Here is a 15,266-nt window from a genome sequence, read left to right as displayed (position 1 = left end):
CTAATCCCGGGGCCAGGCCCCCGCCGAGCCCGCGCCGGCTCCGCCCCCCGCGCGGGCCCCGCCCCCGGCGCTCGCGGCCGGCCTGGGGGAGGGGAGGCCGCGGGGCCGCAGCGCGCCTGCGCGGGCCCGCGGGCGGGGGCGGGGGGCGCGGGGGACGCGGGGGCGGCGCTCTTTTCTTTCTTTGCTGTGGACGACGTGCCGTCGGGGGCGCGCGCCTCCTGGCGGAGCTCGGGGCTTGGGAGGCGGCGCCTCGGGTGACATAATAGCCAAAGACACCGGAGGAGCGGAGGGCTGCGGCCGTCACGTGCTCGGCAGTTTCCAGCTGTGCTGGGGTTGAACACTTGGCCTTCGGGATCGCTTGGCCGAGACTCGGCGCCTGGACTGGGTCCTCCGCCGCTGGGCTCGGCCGGCGCCAGACGACGGGACCCTCGTCGGAAGCCCTCGCCCGCCCCCGGAATGAGCGATCTCCCTGAGGCCGCGAGGACCTCCTGGTCCCAACAAAATGGAGATTCGCGGTGGCGGTCCAGCCCGCAGCACTTTCCGGGACTTCCTCGGTGAAGTAGCTCTCGAGCTATCAGCCTTGCACCTTCTCATTTCAAACTCCTGTGCGACTATAATTTACAAAAAGTACGCTTAAAAAAATGACTAAAATGGTAAATTGTCTATTGTACCGCAATAAAAACAACCCCCCAAAGGTTAAAAAAAAAAAGTGTGAAGCAGCGTCTGAGGAGCTTCTTCGCTGCTGCTCCAGAATACCTTGGATTTCATGCTTCCGTCCGTGTCCTTGTAGGGAGGGCGGCCGAGGCCCAGGACAATGCAGTGGCTCACCTTGAGAGAGAAGCAGAGCTGGTCCGGCCCCCTCTTCCACTTTCCAGAGAGACAGCCTCCAGGAACCTGAGTTCCAGGAGCTTTCTTCCTGGTGAACTTGGCCGTGCAGGCTCACTGAGAATCACTTTTGTCAGAGTCTTAAAAAGTGGAGTAGAGCACCTGGATTTATCTAGCTTCAAGGATGGACAATTCTTTCTTAGTCCCACACATCCCTTACCAGAATCTCTATCAGCCTCCAAATTACACCATCTCAGCGACATATCTGAAAATACTGAGCTATGGCTAATTCAATCAGAATTCGAAGTTCTCCAAAACTCCAGTTTAAAGTCTAGTTATTTGAAGAGAATTGTTTTGAGTAAAGTAAAGGGAATTTATCACTTTATTGGTTCAGTAAATGTTCATCAAATACCACCATGTGCTGAGTATTCTAGGCGCTGAAGATACATTAAGGAACCAAACAAATTGGATGGACAATAAAACCAATAGCTAAGTATGTTAACAATTAATTTTATCTAAATTACCGAGTAGAATTATAAGCAAAAATTAAAGGGGGAAGGGGTTGAGGCATACGAGTGCAATTTTAAACAGGCGTTCTAGGTTGGCCTCACTGAAAAGGTGATGCGTGAGCATAGACTTTTAGGAGATGGCATGAACCACACAAATGTGTGAGGGAAGGCTTCCAGCTAGAGGGAATGGCCAATGCTAAGGCCTTCAGATGGGAGCCTGCCTGGCATATTCCAGGACTAGGAGATGAGGTAGTGTGATGTCAGGGGCCCAATAATGGGCAGCCTCGTGGGCCCTTGTAAGGACTTTGGCTTTTACTCTAAGTGGGAAGCCAGGAAAAGGATTGGGAAAGATGATCTGACTGATATTTTAATAGGATCACTCTAGCTGCTGTGGAAAACAGACTGCAAGTTAGCAGAGAAACTGTCAGCAGCTCTTGAAAATAATCCAGTCAAAAGATGAAAGTGGCTGGGGCAGTAACAGAGAATGTAGTCCAAAGTGGTCAGATTTTGGATATATTTCGAAGGCCAAACTCATAGAATTTCCTGACAGATTAGATACAGACTATGAGAGAAAGAAGTCAAGGATAAGTCCAAGGTTTTTGTCCTGAAGCATGGAAGTTGCTACCAACTGAGACGGAAAAGACCATGAGTGGAACAAGTTGCAGGAAGGATCATGTTAAACTTGAGAATCTTAAGAAAAATAAAAGAAACTCTAATTCTGAAATTTAGCACATTTGTGGAAAGTAAGAATCTTTTTTGCCAACCTGCAGCAAGCACACGAAGGGACTACTTAGCACCAAAACAACTTCCTCATATTCCACTGGTTTTCATTATTTTCTTGCATAGAAAGAAATCTCAGAAACAACCTAAAATATCATGCACAATCCACAGTCATCCAGAAAAAGAATTCTGGATATTGGTCACTGAACCTCCAGTTCTCAACCATGAAAAAACATGTCTCTTTACCGCCCCAAAACTGGTCACAAGCAATAGTAAATCATATCTAGTATGAACACTGGCAGCTTATTAATAAAATGACGACTATGGAAGTAGAAGCAAGGAGAGAGGAATTGGAATAAGATGGTTTTATTTTTTTTTTTTTTTTTTTTTTTTACTGCCTGTTTCACAAATGTCCTGCCATAGGAGAGGGAAGGAAAAAGGGACAGTAGCTGGCACTTTGTCCCGAAACTCACTTCCAGCCAATTGAGAATTCCCTGCTGACAAACTGCCAAATAGCAGGTATGTTTATGTTGAGGCTTTTGTTTTCTTTTCTTCTTTTTTTTTTTTAACCAGAGAAGCATGAAACCAAAAAAACAAAACAAAACAAAAACAAAAACAAAAAGCTAAGCTTTGGTTTCATTCTTTCAAATTCTGTGCCACTCACAAAAGGCTCTCAGACGGGTTGTTTTCTCCCTGTCCAGCTTCACTTCCCTTGTCACCCACCCTATCACCTGCCTAGTCTGTCGAGAGCCTCTCCTTGCTTCTCCCGACTCTAGAATGCTGTACTCAACCCCAAAAAGAGAAGTCAAATTACCACCAGCCAAGTGGGGAGCTGTCTTCTCTTTTGGACCTCACCTCCCCCCCAGGCGTGTATAATTAATTACGTTTGGCTCAAGTTCAAGTGTTTGAGTTCCCAACTTTCTCCCTTTCCCACAGATACTGCAAACCTTGCGTCCCTCTCTCCCCTCAGAAGATCAGCTCCCATCGCACTCAGCCAATAAAATAGAGGCTGTGGGGTTCGCACTCCGCAGTTCATTCCCTCCACCTCCAGCCAGCATGCCTCCTCTCTCCTTTCCCTCCCTCCTTCGCTCCTTTTGTTGATTTATTTCATGACACTCTTGTGTGTCTGTATTTTGCCAGGCTCTGTTCTAGAGATGCCACAGCCAATGAAACAAAGACTCTGCCTTCATAAAGCTTCTATTCTAGCGGGGGAGCTGGACAACACACAAATGAATGCGGTAATCGTAAGTGCCGTGGCAGGGAAAGCAACCAGGTAACACTAAGGGAGTAACTTCGGTGTCAGGTAGGGTGGTCGGAGAAGGCGTCTGAGGAATGAAGAGGGAGCGAATCGACCTCCAGGCGGTGGAACAGCAGGTGGAAGCGCCTGACGCAGGACTGTGCCTGGCATTTTAAGGAAACAGCAAAAAGGCCAGCGTGCCTGGAGCTGAGTGAACTAGGAGGGAGTTGGTAAGAGACCTGGAAGACGTAGCCAAGACCTGGGTCACGTAGGACCATTCAGTGTTCCACCAATTATCCTCCTTCCTGAAACCTCAGATACTGCATTTTTAAGGTTTCTTGGCCTCCAAATTTATTTGACTCTTTCTTGCATTCCCCTGAAGTTAGCAGTACTTCAAAAGAGAGAGTCAGGGCTTGAGTTTCGAGGTTCCTTGCATTTACCCATGCTTTCTTTCCCATTTGCCTTGAATACTTTCCCCCTTACTCTGTATGGTAAGCTTCTATGGACTCATCTTTGAAGTACGTAGCTAAATGTCATTCTTGCTATGGTAAACGTCATTCTTGCTACGGCCGTGCTACCCTGAATGAACCCAATCCTGTCTGATCTCGGAAGCTAAGCAGGGTTGGGCCTGGTTAGTACTTGGATGGGAGACCACCTAGGAAGACCAGGTGCTGTAGGCGTAAAAAAAATAATAATAATAATAAGGGATTGTAAGCTAACAAAGTCCTTGCAATCTGTGAGGTCAACCAAGGGTTGCTTCGCTTAAAAAAATAAATTAATTAAAAATAAATATCCTTCTTGGAAGTCATGTTTGATGTTTCTCAAACAATTAATCAATGTCTCATTTATATTCAGGATAGGTGTGTGTGTGTGGGGGGGTGTATCCACATATATATAATTTATTTGTTATGGTGTTTAACTATGATATCGAGAAAAAAAATCTGTCTCCCTAACTAGACCCAATGGCAAAAACTATTTATTATTCATTTATTTATGTATCTCCAGCCCTAACACTGTGCCTAGGGCATAGTACGTACTCAATAAATGTGGAATTGATGATACTTAATAAACGTTTACCACGCTCGCTCCTCCTTGCTCAGCATAGTGAGGTTTCATTCCTGACTTCTCTAATAGCCTCAGCAGGTCTTCCTACAACTCCCCTTGCTGCCTCCAATTCCTCTTCATCTAGGGGCTGGCAAACTGCAGGCCAAATATGGATCCTCCACCTGCTTTTGATGGCCTAGGCGCGAAAACAACTTTTACATTTTTTTAATGGTTGAGAGGGAAAAAAATCAAAAGAACAAGAATATCTTGTGACATGTGAAAATTATATGAAATTTAAATTTCAGTGTCCTCTAGTAAAGTTTTATTGGAACACAGCCACACTAAGCTCTTTACCTTTTCATGCTATGAAGGCAGAGTTGGGTAGTTGTAACAGGCACTGTTTGGGCTGCAAAGCCTAAACATTTACTATCTGGTCCTTTAAAGAGGACCAGATAGTAATATTCTTGCTACTGCTCTACCTAGTAGCAAGAATATTCTTTTTAGCAGAAATATAATCATGTCAAGCCCAAGCTTAAAACTCTTCAGTCAAACTGGTGAGCATATGGATGACGCAGATTGAAGGATAAACGGTGTTGGAGGGGTGGACACAAGTCAGCCCATAACAGCCAGTGTTTTGTACATTTTCCCAATCCTATGGCCATATTATACTCATCACCCCCAAAAAACCTGTCTGGTAAATGGCTACAAGAGGTTCAGGTTGAATGAGGGAGCAGGGATCTATGAAATTCAAACCAATTGCTGGAATACAAACCTAAAGTAGGCCCTTCTGATGATTGGCCCATGAGATCATCATCCATAAAGAACTAGATTTGTAATTTTATAATTACTATGCAGCATTTGATAAGAAAGAAAACCTACTTGATGAGATTTCAGGATGTTAAATTGAGGTATCACTCTTAGCAAGCAAGAGGAGTTTAGCCTAAAATACTGAAAATAGACACTTGTAAGTGCTGAGGTGTCACAAAGGCCATTGGCCGTCACAGAACTTGCTGTGGCTTCCATCGTACCCAGTGCAAAAGGGCTTTTATATGAGAAATGTACAGGTATTTCTTCTTGGTCTCTATTCAAATCCACTGCGTTATATCAGAACAAACTGAGTTCTAGTCATTTTAAAACCATTTTTAAATTTGTGCCCTATTCAAATATTTCTAAGAGTACTTGTGAAAACGCTGGTTTTACAGATACATGGCCAAAGTTCCGTTGGGGAAAGAATCAATTCTTAAAGTTCTTATATTCCCTTTAGTTTAGCACACAATGTTTCACCATCAATTAAGTATTAAATAAATGCAATCATGGTACTACTGTAAAAACATTTTTTTCCCAATAGCTAAAGATAAACAATTAGAAGGGGAAAAACTAATCAGAAGGCTTTCTATACCTTCATTTAAACCCTGTTCAGAGTCCATAGCTCACTTCTAGAAACAGTTATGCTTAACACTTCAGTTATTAATTGACAGTCAAGAACATTCCACCGCACGCCCAACTGTTGCCCAATGCGGATTGAGGAGGAGAAACATTTTTGAAAGTCTCGGCCGAACTCGGTTTTTACTGCTCTAGTTACGGCCCAGAGGAAGCTTTAAAAAGGTCCACAGAGAAAATCAACTTAGAAAACTATAAAACTGAAAAAGGAGCTCTGGTTGGAGAGGTTTCACTTCGAACGGGTCCCAAGCTATAACCACTGAAGGTCTTTTCTTCTCTTAAAGTGATTTGTTCTCCGAAGTTGTTTATAAATTGATGTGGGGGAAAAGCTAGTCCCCAAAATACTTCACATTTACTACATTTAATAGGATAAATATAAAGTTGAAAAACAAGGCATGCTTACACATATTACAAAGGACCAACTATAGGAAATATTCCCTGTCCATTTAAATATGTTTTTATTTACCAAAAACTTTCAATTCACATACAACTTTTCCGCTTAATTCATTAAACACTACCGAATGTGTATTATGAACCAAGAAAGGCCTGGGGCACATCGCTGTGAAATGAGGCACACGTGCAGAATTGAAGACAGGATTTTGAGAACCCTGCACATAGGGAATCTTTGGCACGATAACTGTGAGGTTGGTACTTTTGTGATCCTCCTTTTGTGAATAAAGAACCTGAGGCACAGAGAGGTTAAGTGACTTGCCTGAAGCCTCACAGTTGGTGAGCGGCAGAAGCTAGCACTGGCACTCAGGTGCTTCGGGTCTAAAGTCTGCACTCTTAATCATTATGCCGTTGTCTCTTTACTGCTTTCCTGCCCTTAAACACTTCTATACTGACTTCCAGGAGGCACGGGGCCAGCCAATGAGGATGCAAAGATAAGTAAGAGTCAAAGGACACGCAGCCCAGTGGAGGAAAACGCACCCACGAGCCCGTGAGAGAAGTCAGTGTTCAGGGAATGGCTGACTGGAGACCCTCCGCTGAGTGGAGGGCCGGGGAGCTGAGTCCCAAAGATGAGCTCACCTGGAGTTGGTGTGTTTTCTACTTCATTTAGTTGAAGCTTTGATTTACTAGAAGGAAATTTTATTTCACTTGAACTAAGTTGTATTGGCGTCTACTATAGGCATAACAGTATTAAATATATAATAAGACATAATCTGCGCCCTAGAGGAGCTTATAAAGTCACAAGGAGGAAAATGCAAGTAGAAATAATAGTAACGGGCCCACCATTTACTATCTGCCAAGCATCACGCTAAGCTCTTTACAAACATGTTCTCACTTAATCTTCACTAACCCTGTAGGGGGAGGTACCATTATCTCTGATTCTCAGAGATGCTAACCCATTGATTCATTTAATAAATACTCACTAAGAACTTACTACATATATGCTCAATCCTAAGCTCTACAAATATTGAGGTGAAAAAATGGATAAGGTCCTGCTCTGCCATCTAGAAGCTTTTGTTCCAACTGAGGATGACGAATGATAAACAAGGAAAGAGGAGAGACGCCATGAAGAAATTAAAATAAGATGAAGTAATAGTGACTGGCGCAGGGTGGACATTTTAGAAATGGTGGTCAGGAAATTCTATCTGAGATGACACTGCAGTGAGATCCGAATGGCAAGAAGAAACGATCCTCCGAAAATCTGGATGAGGAGGGTCCCAGGCAGAGGGAACAGCACATGCAGAGACCCCTCAGGGAGAAGTGCACTTGGCATGTTTGGTGAGCAGCATAAAAGGCCAGAGTGGCTAAGGCACAGACCCTCACCCCTAATCATACAGCTAATAAATAGCAAAGACGGAAGTCAAATCCAGGTCTGTCGAAGGCCGAAGCCCACACTCCACCACTAAGCAAATTGCCTAAAGGAACAAATTGCATGTCTGCGTGCTGCCATCACTGAGTGTGTTGTTAAAGTCACTTGAGCCAAATGCAAAAAAAAAGGGGACAGCATGGAATCAAAGGTCAAAATATAGGGAAGACCTGTAGGCAGAATGCCTTCTCTGAGACAGGTGCTGCGGAGACAAATAAAGCGCTGTCTTGCACAAGCTGTATCAAACCTAGCTTCATCTAACCCTGGCCTTAACCTCAGCCCATTATGCATACTCAATCTTTATCTTAGACCGAAATCCCTGTGCACTAATGGAAGGCGGCTCCGATACTTCAGATGAGGAATTCAGATAAGCTTAATGTCAAAAATTCTTCCAGCTTCTCACAGGTGCCAGCAGAGAACGACTCAGTATGGGGGCTCCCTGCTTCTGGAGGTTCCAAGGGGAGCCACTCAGGCGAGAGGTCCTGCAGGAGACCATGCAGGGTTGGCTGGTCGGGCGTGATTCAACTAGTGTGTGTACGGGAGAGGGTGTAGGTTCAGGCAGGAGCTGTTACTGAGATAGCAATCATCAGGTAAGTGGCAGAGGGCCAAACTGTGGGCAGGGCAGGCTCCAGTTCCCAGGCAGGCTGTCACAGACAAGGAGGGCAGAAAACCTTAGCGCGACGTAACACTCGCAAGAATCTAAGAGCACTGTGCTGTCCTGACACCTCGCTGAGTCAAATGAGCCCATTTTAACTCAAGTCGGCCTGGATTGAAATGGACAGCTCTGTCCCACTGAAATTTCATTTCATCTGAAAGGGCCTGGCCTCTTCTCTGTATCCAGATACACAGAGTATTATACTCCGGCTCAGCTGGGGAAGGAAGCTTTCAGCTCAATTTCCCAGCTGAGAGTTGACATAAAATAAGGTGCTTTTCTAGGGCGTGATTTGTGTGTCCTGCCTGCGTGATCTGCGGGTGGTGGGCAAAGGTGCACAGCTACTCTGAGATCTAAAAAAGAGATGAATCATGAACTACATTCTTTTGTGATTTGATTAGGAAATATCCATGAATACCAATAATAGGAAGTACCTCTGATTTTCAGTTCCATGCCAGACCCTGAAACAATATCATATTATATCTTACTAAATCCTCACAACAACCCTATGGAACTGATGCCATTAGTAGTCCCAGATGACTGATAAGAAATGTAGATTTAGAGAGAAAAGTGACTTGTATAAGGCCACATATCAGTGAGCCACTGTGGCAGGTCTCTTTACGGTGCTAGGGCTACGCTTTTCACTTATGCTTCTAACTATAAGTGAAAGAAAACTTGGCGAGACATCTGAACAGCAGCCATGGCAGCAAGTAACAGCCGCAGCTACAGCTCTGCGAGCTCCCCAGCCAGCCCAAAGCCTGTCGCCTATGTCAGTGTGCTCAAGGCTGCAAGAATCGAAGCGTGCCATTCGGACGGAGTTGATGCATTAATCATCTCCTAGAATTACATGAGAGCTGAAAGAGGCTTCTTTTGGTCAGCTTATCTGGTTCTTTATACAGACACAAATGCATAAGTGTCCGCTAACTAGAAGACTTCTCGCTCAAAGTCAAGTGTACCAGAAGTTCTTGGTGAACATGAAGAGGGTTATAAACCATAACATCATGAGGTAGGTTCTTCTTGTGCATCTGAACAATACCGGCAAGGACATCCAGGCCCTCGACAAGGAGAACCCTCCTCGACCTGTGGTTAACTGACAGAACTTGTCAAACCAGAAGACAGCCTGGCTGCTCCCAAGTGGCAAGGTCGACATAGAGGCGAGCCGCACAGCGGCGCTCAGAAGCAGCAGGCAAGTTGACACTATCACCTCTGGGGACGAGTGTGTGTGGGTTCGGAAGAGACAGCCTGTGAGGGCGGGATGCTGGATCGATGCGCAGACTCTAAACACTAACCCACAGGGAAGCTGGGCCAGCGAACACCATCCTGGTTGAACCTAAGGACAGCAAGGGGTGTCTGCAGATCCCGGAGGAGTGTGACAATGTAAGTGTCTCCTTCCAAAGAATGCCAGCAGCCTAAGTCATGAATCTTAAGCCAGTTTGAGGACAAATTTTTTTTTTTTTAAAAAAGGGATAATGCGATAGTCAACGGAAAGCATCTTTAAAACAGGGTGGTACCAGGAACTACAGGGTAGCACCGGACTGATTTGTCAAGAGATCAAAAGCTGCTGAGTCTCTATCAATAAAATGCTTTTAAGGTATAAGTGGGGAAATGTAGTCCCTTTAACTAGAGACAGCCTAAGTCCACCTGTCTAACCTGCCCCTGAAATAAAGCCTACTTGGTATCTAAGAACTTCAGGCCCCGAAAGGAAATAAAGCAGCAGAGTGGCTAAAATCATGGAGCCAGTGTCACACAGAACAAAGCCACCCTTGCCACTTAGTAGCAGTACGGCATTGGACGATTTATTTTAATCTCGGGACGCCTCAGTTTCCCCATCCGTAAAATGAGGAAACTAATATTTGGCTCTCAGGTTACTCTGAGTACTAAGGGAGATCGTATATATAAAACATTTAGCCCAGAACCTAGGCCATAGTAAGCATTCTATAGGGGGCAGCTACATTCATTTTCACACAATATCAATTAGCGAACCTCCACCCACTTGGGACCCCTGGCTGTTGGTGTTGATTATGTAGAGCAAACCGTCTGGGAAAGTCTGAATGTCCCCTCTGTCTGCAAACTTCCCCTCACCCAAAGGCACATGTCCCCATGATCATCTACTTTAGGGCCTTCATTCCCCAGGCAAAGTAGCTACCTAGTCGTACCTCAATTTTTTATTCAAGCCATTCTTTCCCCGGTTTATCCTTTCTCAAGCCCTACTTGGCTCTTTCTAAGCCTTGGTTTTGTCTTAAATGGTGATCTAATGCCTGTGTTTCTTCACAGGATTGCCATGGGGATCAGATATTTTTATACATGCAGGGTGAGACCTCACAGAGAAACATGAGACTTAGGTCCCAATGACCGATTCAAGTCTAGAACTAGCAGCTGGGAAGAGGTGCAGAAGAATGAAAAGATGCTTTTCAGGAAAGAGCAAGCAACTGAACAAAATTCAGTGAGGAAGCTAGCCGCCTGCACAGCCCTGGAAGACGGGAAGAGAACAGAACTTGGTTCCTGATGATCATAAAGGCCCAAGACGAAGACAGGATGTGTAGGATGGGGTCTGCTCTGTACCAGGATCCAAACAGCTAAGGAGAAGGTTGGGGAACGAGATCACCCTGCTGCTCACTGGCGTACCTAAGGTGCTCTCCACAGCAGAGGGACCGCGGAGAGGGCTGCCAGACTCTCTGGGCGTAGGTGTTACAGCTGCAAACGACTCACAATTGAGATGCTTCAAGCAGCAGTAGCCACACTGCACACCAAGATAATCTGGGGGCGACTAGGGCACCCCACAGAGAACTGGAGAGGCAGGATGTGTAGGACTCCGTGGTTTGTAAGATGGCCCCAGGAAATAACAGACTTATTATCATATCACAGTCTGAGTGCCTCCAGAGGCCGAGGAGGAGCCCGGGGAATTCCTGCTACGGATGTGGAAACATTTTGCAAACAGTATGAGATCATACAAATAGTTACAATTCGGTTATAAGAAATTGAATTAACAAGTTATAATTTAATAAACAGTTGCAAAAATAAACTTTCATTGGATTAAAAATTACGTGTTTATGTAATTGTGAACTCTGTAAAGGCATTAGATTTAAATTTTAACATCATCGTTTTGCACGTCTGAATAAAATGCTTTACCTTATGCCAAAGCACACGTGGTTCGCAGCTCTTCTATTATCACATGCACAAAATTTGTTACGTATGCAACTTGGAGGTGAAATCATATTGCCCTCTCCTGAGTGTCTGATATTAAAAAAAAAATCAGAAAGATCTCTGAATAAATTATTTTCAAAAAGAAAGGGTCATATGCCCAACCAAACTATCACTTAAGAAAAAGTCATTTGAATAGTTGATAATATCATACGATTATTGCAAATTTTGTTATCATCTATTGTAATATATGAATCCTGAATACCAAACTAGAGACAGACAGAGGCAGAGTGAGAGAGACAGAGAATTGGAAAATTTAAACGCCGACTGGATATTTGTGGACACTTAGAAATTATTGTTCGTTTTCAGTGTGATAACAATGTGGAACTGGCTTCAAAATAATCAGTAGACAGTGGAAAGGGGTGAAGATATACATGAAGTGATGTTGGCCACTCGTTGGTAGTTGTTGAAGAATGGATATGTGAAAGATCATGACACATAATATATAAAAAATACATAAATTTCAAATATACATTTGAAATTTTGTGTCATAAAATATTTTTAAAAAACAAATTTAGAAGTAAATTATTTTAAATACACAATGACTTACAAAGGTTACTGCCCAAATACTCTCACTGAAAAATTACCCAAGGGTGAAAAAACATAAAGGAAGATGTAGATACATCTAAACCTAAAAATGTATTGATCATTAATAGCAATAATAATAATAACTAGTTTTTGTATGTTTAAAAACAAACTAATACAAATGCCAATATCAGGGTGGGTATGGGAGTAGAGCTTGGAAGGAAGTTAAAATGCACTAAATTCTTGCCTCATTCGGGAAGAGGATATAAACACTGATTAACTTCAAACTTTGATAGGAAAAAATAGGTATGTGTGCTAAACATTTAAGGTAACCCCCAAGTTATTACATCTAGAATTACAATTAGAATAAAGAAAAATGTATCAATTCAACGGAAGTCAGGAAAGAAGAAAAAAGTCAAAAATAAATGGAAAACAGAAAACACAAAATTAGGTAATAATGGCAAGTCTAAATATATCAGTAATCATGATAAATGTAAATGGTAAAACACCAATTAAAAGGCAGACTCTTAGATTAGATTTTAAAATTCCAACTAAATGTCTTTATAGGACATATGCCTTATTACTTATAAAAAGAAAATAAAACCTCGATAAAAACATTATTAAATTTAAGGAAATAGCACTAAAAGAAACAGAGGGATGTTTCATACTTAACCCACCAAGAACACATACCAAAAAATGTCATGAAAAGCACCTGTAAAAACTATACTCAAGAACCTTCTTTCCTATAGAACTTCATTTATTTTATGGCTCTGTACCTTTTTAAAAAAATTTTTAGGTTTGTCCTTTATGTGTGTTTCTATATTTAAATACGGTACGATACCAAATAGTTTCTGGCACAAAAAATAATTCAGGGACTTTGAGGAACCAACACTGAGAATGACGAACTGAAGGCAAGTGAGGTCCATGGCCTCGCATTTCCTCCCTGTAGAGAGAGGCAGGGCGGCCGCAGTAACTCCAGGGCACGCAATGAATTCATTCCCCTGAAGCGCGAGGAGGCGCAGAGGAGGGAGATTGCTCCCACTAGAAGAGATCAGAGAGGGCTTCCTGGAGGAAGTGGCACAGCGGCAGAATTCTCAGAATGACCGCCCCGCCCTGACTCTTATGTAATCACGTCTTCTTCGAGTGTGGGTGCGACCCGAGAATAGAATGAGATGCCACTCCCACGATTCTGTTTCTTTATTTGGCAAAAGGGAGCTTATCCAGGTGGGCCCAATCTAACCACAGGAGTCTTCTAGAAGAAGGACATTCACAGTGTGAAGGGTGTTTGGCTCGAGGGAGATTCTCTGTTACTGAGATAAGAGGAACCACGGAGAAGCACCTGAGGGCAACCCCAGCCACCAGCCAGCGAAAAGACACCTCCTTTTAGAAACTGCAATGAACCGAATTCAGCCAACGACCTGGATAAGCTGGAAAGTGGATTCTACCCCAGAATCATCGATAAAAGCCCACCGCACTGACACGCTGACTTCCTCCCTGTGAGACCCCGAGCAGAGGACCCAGTGAGTTTCTCAGACTCCCGACCTGCAGAGCCATGATGTCATACGTGGCTGTCGGTTTAAGCCACTAAGTTTGTGGTAATTTGTTACGCAGCAATCGAAAAACGAAGATGTGACATTTGAACGGCCCTTTGAGGGATGGAAGGATTTCAAAATGCAGAGCAGAGGAGGGAAGAGCTCTTCGAGCATGAGTAACCGTCATGAGGCGTGGGAAGGGCTCGGGCATTTGGGGAGCAGAGGGTGATGCTGGCTGGTGCCAGGTTCTCTGTCGGACTTGAGCTTGAAGGTGCTCAGGTCCACGTATCGGGCTCTGCTTTGGGGAAAGTCCACTCTAAAGCATGCAGGCAAAGAGAGCCCAGCCTACACTGGGAATGTGTGACGAAGGGGTAGAAATACCACGCGGACGGAGTGGGCGGTAGACAGCACCTTTGGGATTGAAGGGGACAAAGAGAGAAGAGCTCAAGGGGACACTGAGGTTTCGAACCTGAAGGTCATTAGCAGGAAAAGGCAAATGTGGGTGGAAATGTGTAATTTGTGCTGTCCCTCGAACCAGCATTTACACTGACACCAACAATATTTATATATCCTAAGAGCCATAGAGCCATAGAGCCATATACCATAATCATTAATTTCATATTCTATGTCCTCTAGCCTACTGCCCTTTGTCCTAAGGTACTAAGTCATAGGTGCCAATTGTTATTGTGTAAAGAGGGTGGGAACACAGAAAAAAGTCCCAGATGGTACCAACAGCTCTTAAAACATCACACACACACACGGGCACTGTTGGTGGCTTTGCCTATGGTGGTCACATCACCTCCCAGGCCTTTCTTTGTCCAGAGTCACCCATTGTCACGTGCACAGTGGGATTCTGCTTGGCTAATGTATCCAGTACTGACTATATACAATCTACTAGAACCAGTGTAGAGTTTACTTCCCTGCGTAGAAAGATGCAAGATTTCATCTTGTATCAACAAGAACAAAAGGGGTATATTTTCTGTGCCTCTAGCAAAACTATAGTATTATAACAACATCGATTATATAGAAATAAAAATGAAATCTAGAACTCAAGATTCTAAGAGGCGGATCCAATGTCAGATGTCTTTTCTTCTAAAAAAAAAAAAAGAAAAGACATCATAAGGTCCTCAAATAATGAGGGCTCTCATCTATTGAGTGCTTACAATTTACTGAGCACTTTTGCAATACTATTAAATTTTCACAACTCCATGAGGTAATTATTAGGACTCCATTTTATAGAAGAGAAAACCAACCACTCAAAAAAAGTACGGGAATCTGAGCCAGGAAGTGGAGAAGCTGCCTTTCAAATCCAAGCCTGCTGGATTCCAGGTCCTGCTCTTTCTGATGTGTAATCCTGACCTGCCTGGGTGCTTGGTTGGTGACGAGTGACCTGTCACACGGAGAAAACAGGGCAGCACTATTCCCTTTGGGTCAACGGCCCAGGATTTCTTGCCTCGTATTTGTAATTACATGGGGTTTTCCATGAGGATTTTCGAGAACAGAGGCAAATGGTTTGCCTAAGTCGTTTCGGATCAATACTAATAAACCACTGCCAACAGTGGACACTACCTCCCAGCCCCGGCCACGTATGACATTTCCTGACATGACTCATCCTATCTGGTCTCATCCACATAGCGACCCGCCAACAACCCTGAAGGCATCCATTCACTCTGAGCTGTATCTCCTTCCACCCTCTGCGATTTCCACCTGAAAGGCCTCCTGCCTCAGTGTCCACTGCAGACTCACCATCTGGTGCCTGGGCGGG

The 15,266-nt window shown here is 44.0% G+C and overlaps 1 pseudogene; it reads left to right on the top strand.

Moving 5' to 3' along the window:
* Positions 1-3,852: 3,852 nt before the first annotated feature.
* LOC120619438 (uncharacterized) lies at positions 3,853-3,971 on the top strand (annotated as a pseudogene).
* The last annotated feature ends 11,295 nt before the right edge of the window (positions 3,972-15,266 follow it).

This window comes from Pteropus medius, unplaced genomic scaffold (assembly GCF_902729225.1).
Source record: "Pteropus medius unplaced genomic scaffold, Ma_sr-lr_union100, whole genome shotgun sequence".
In the NCBI taxonomy this organism is placed as follows: Eukaryota; Metazoa; Chordata; class Mammalia; order Chiroptera; family Pteropodidae; genus Pteropus; species Pteropus medius.
This window is presented reverse-complemented; position numbering and strand designations above follow the sequence as displayed.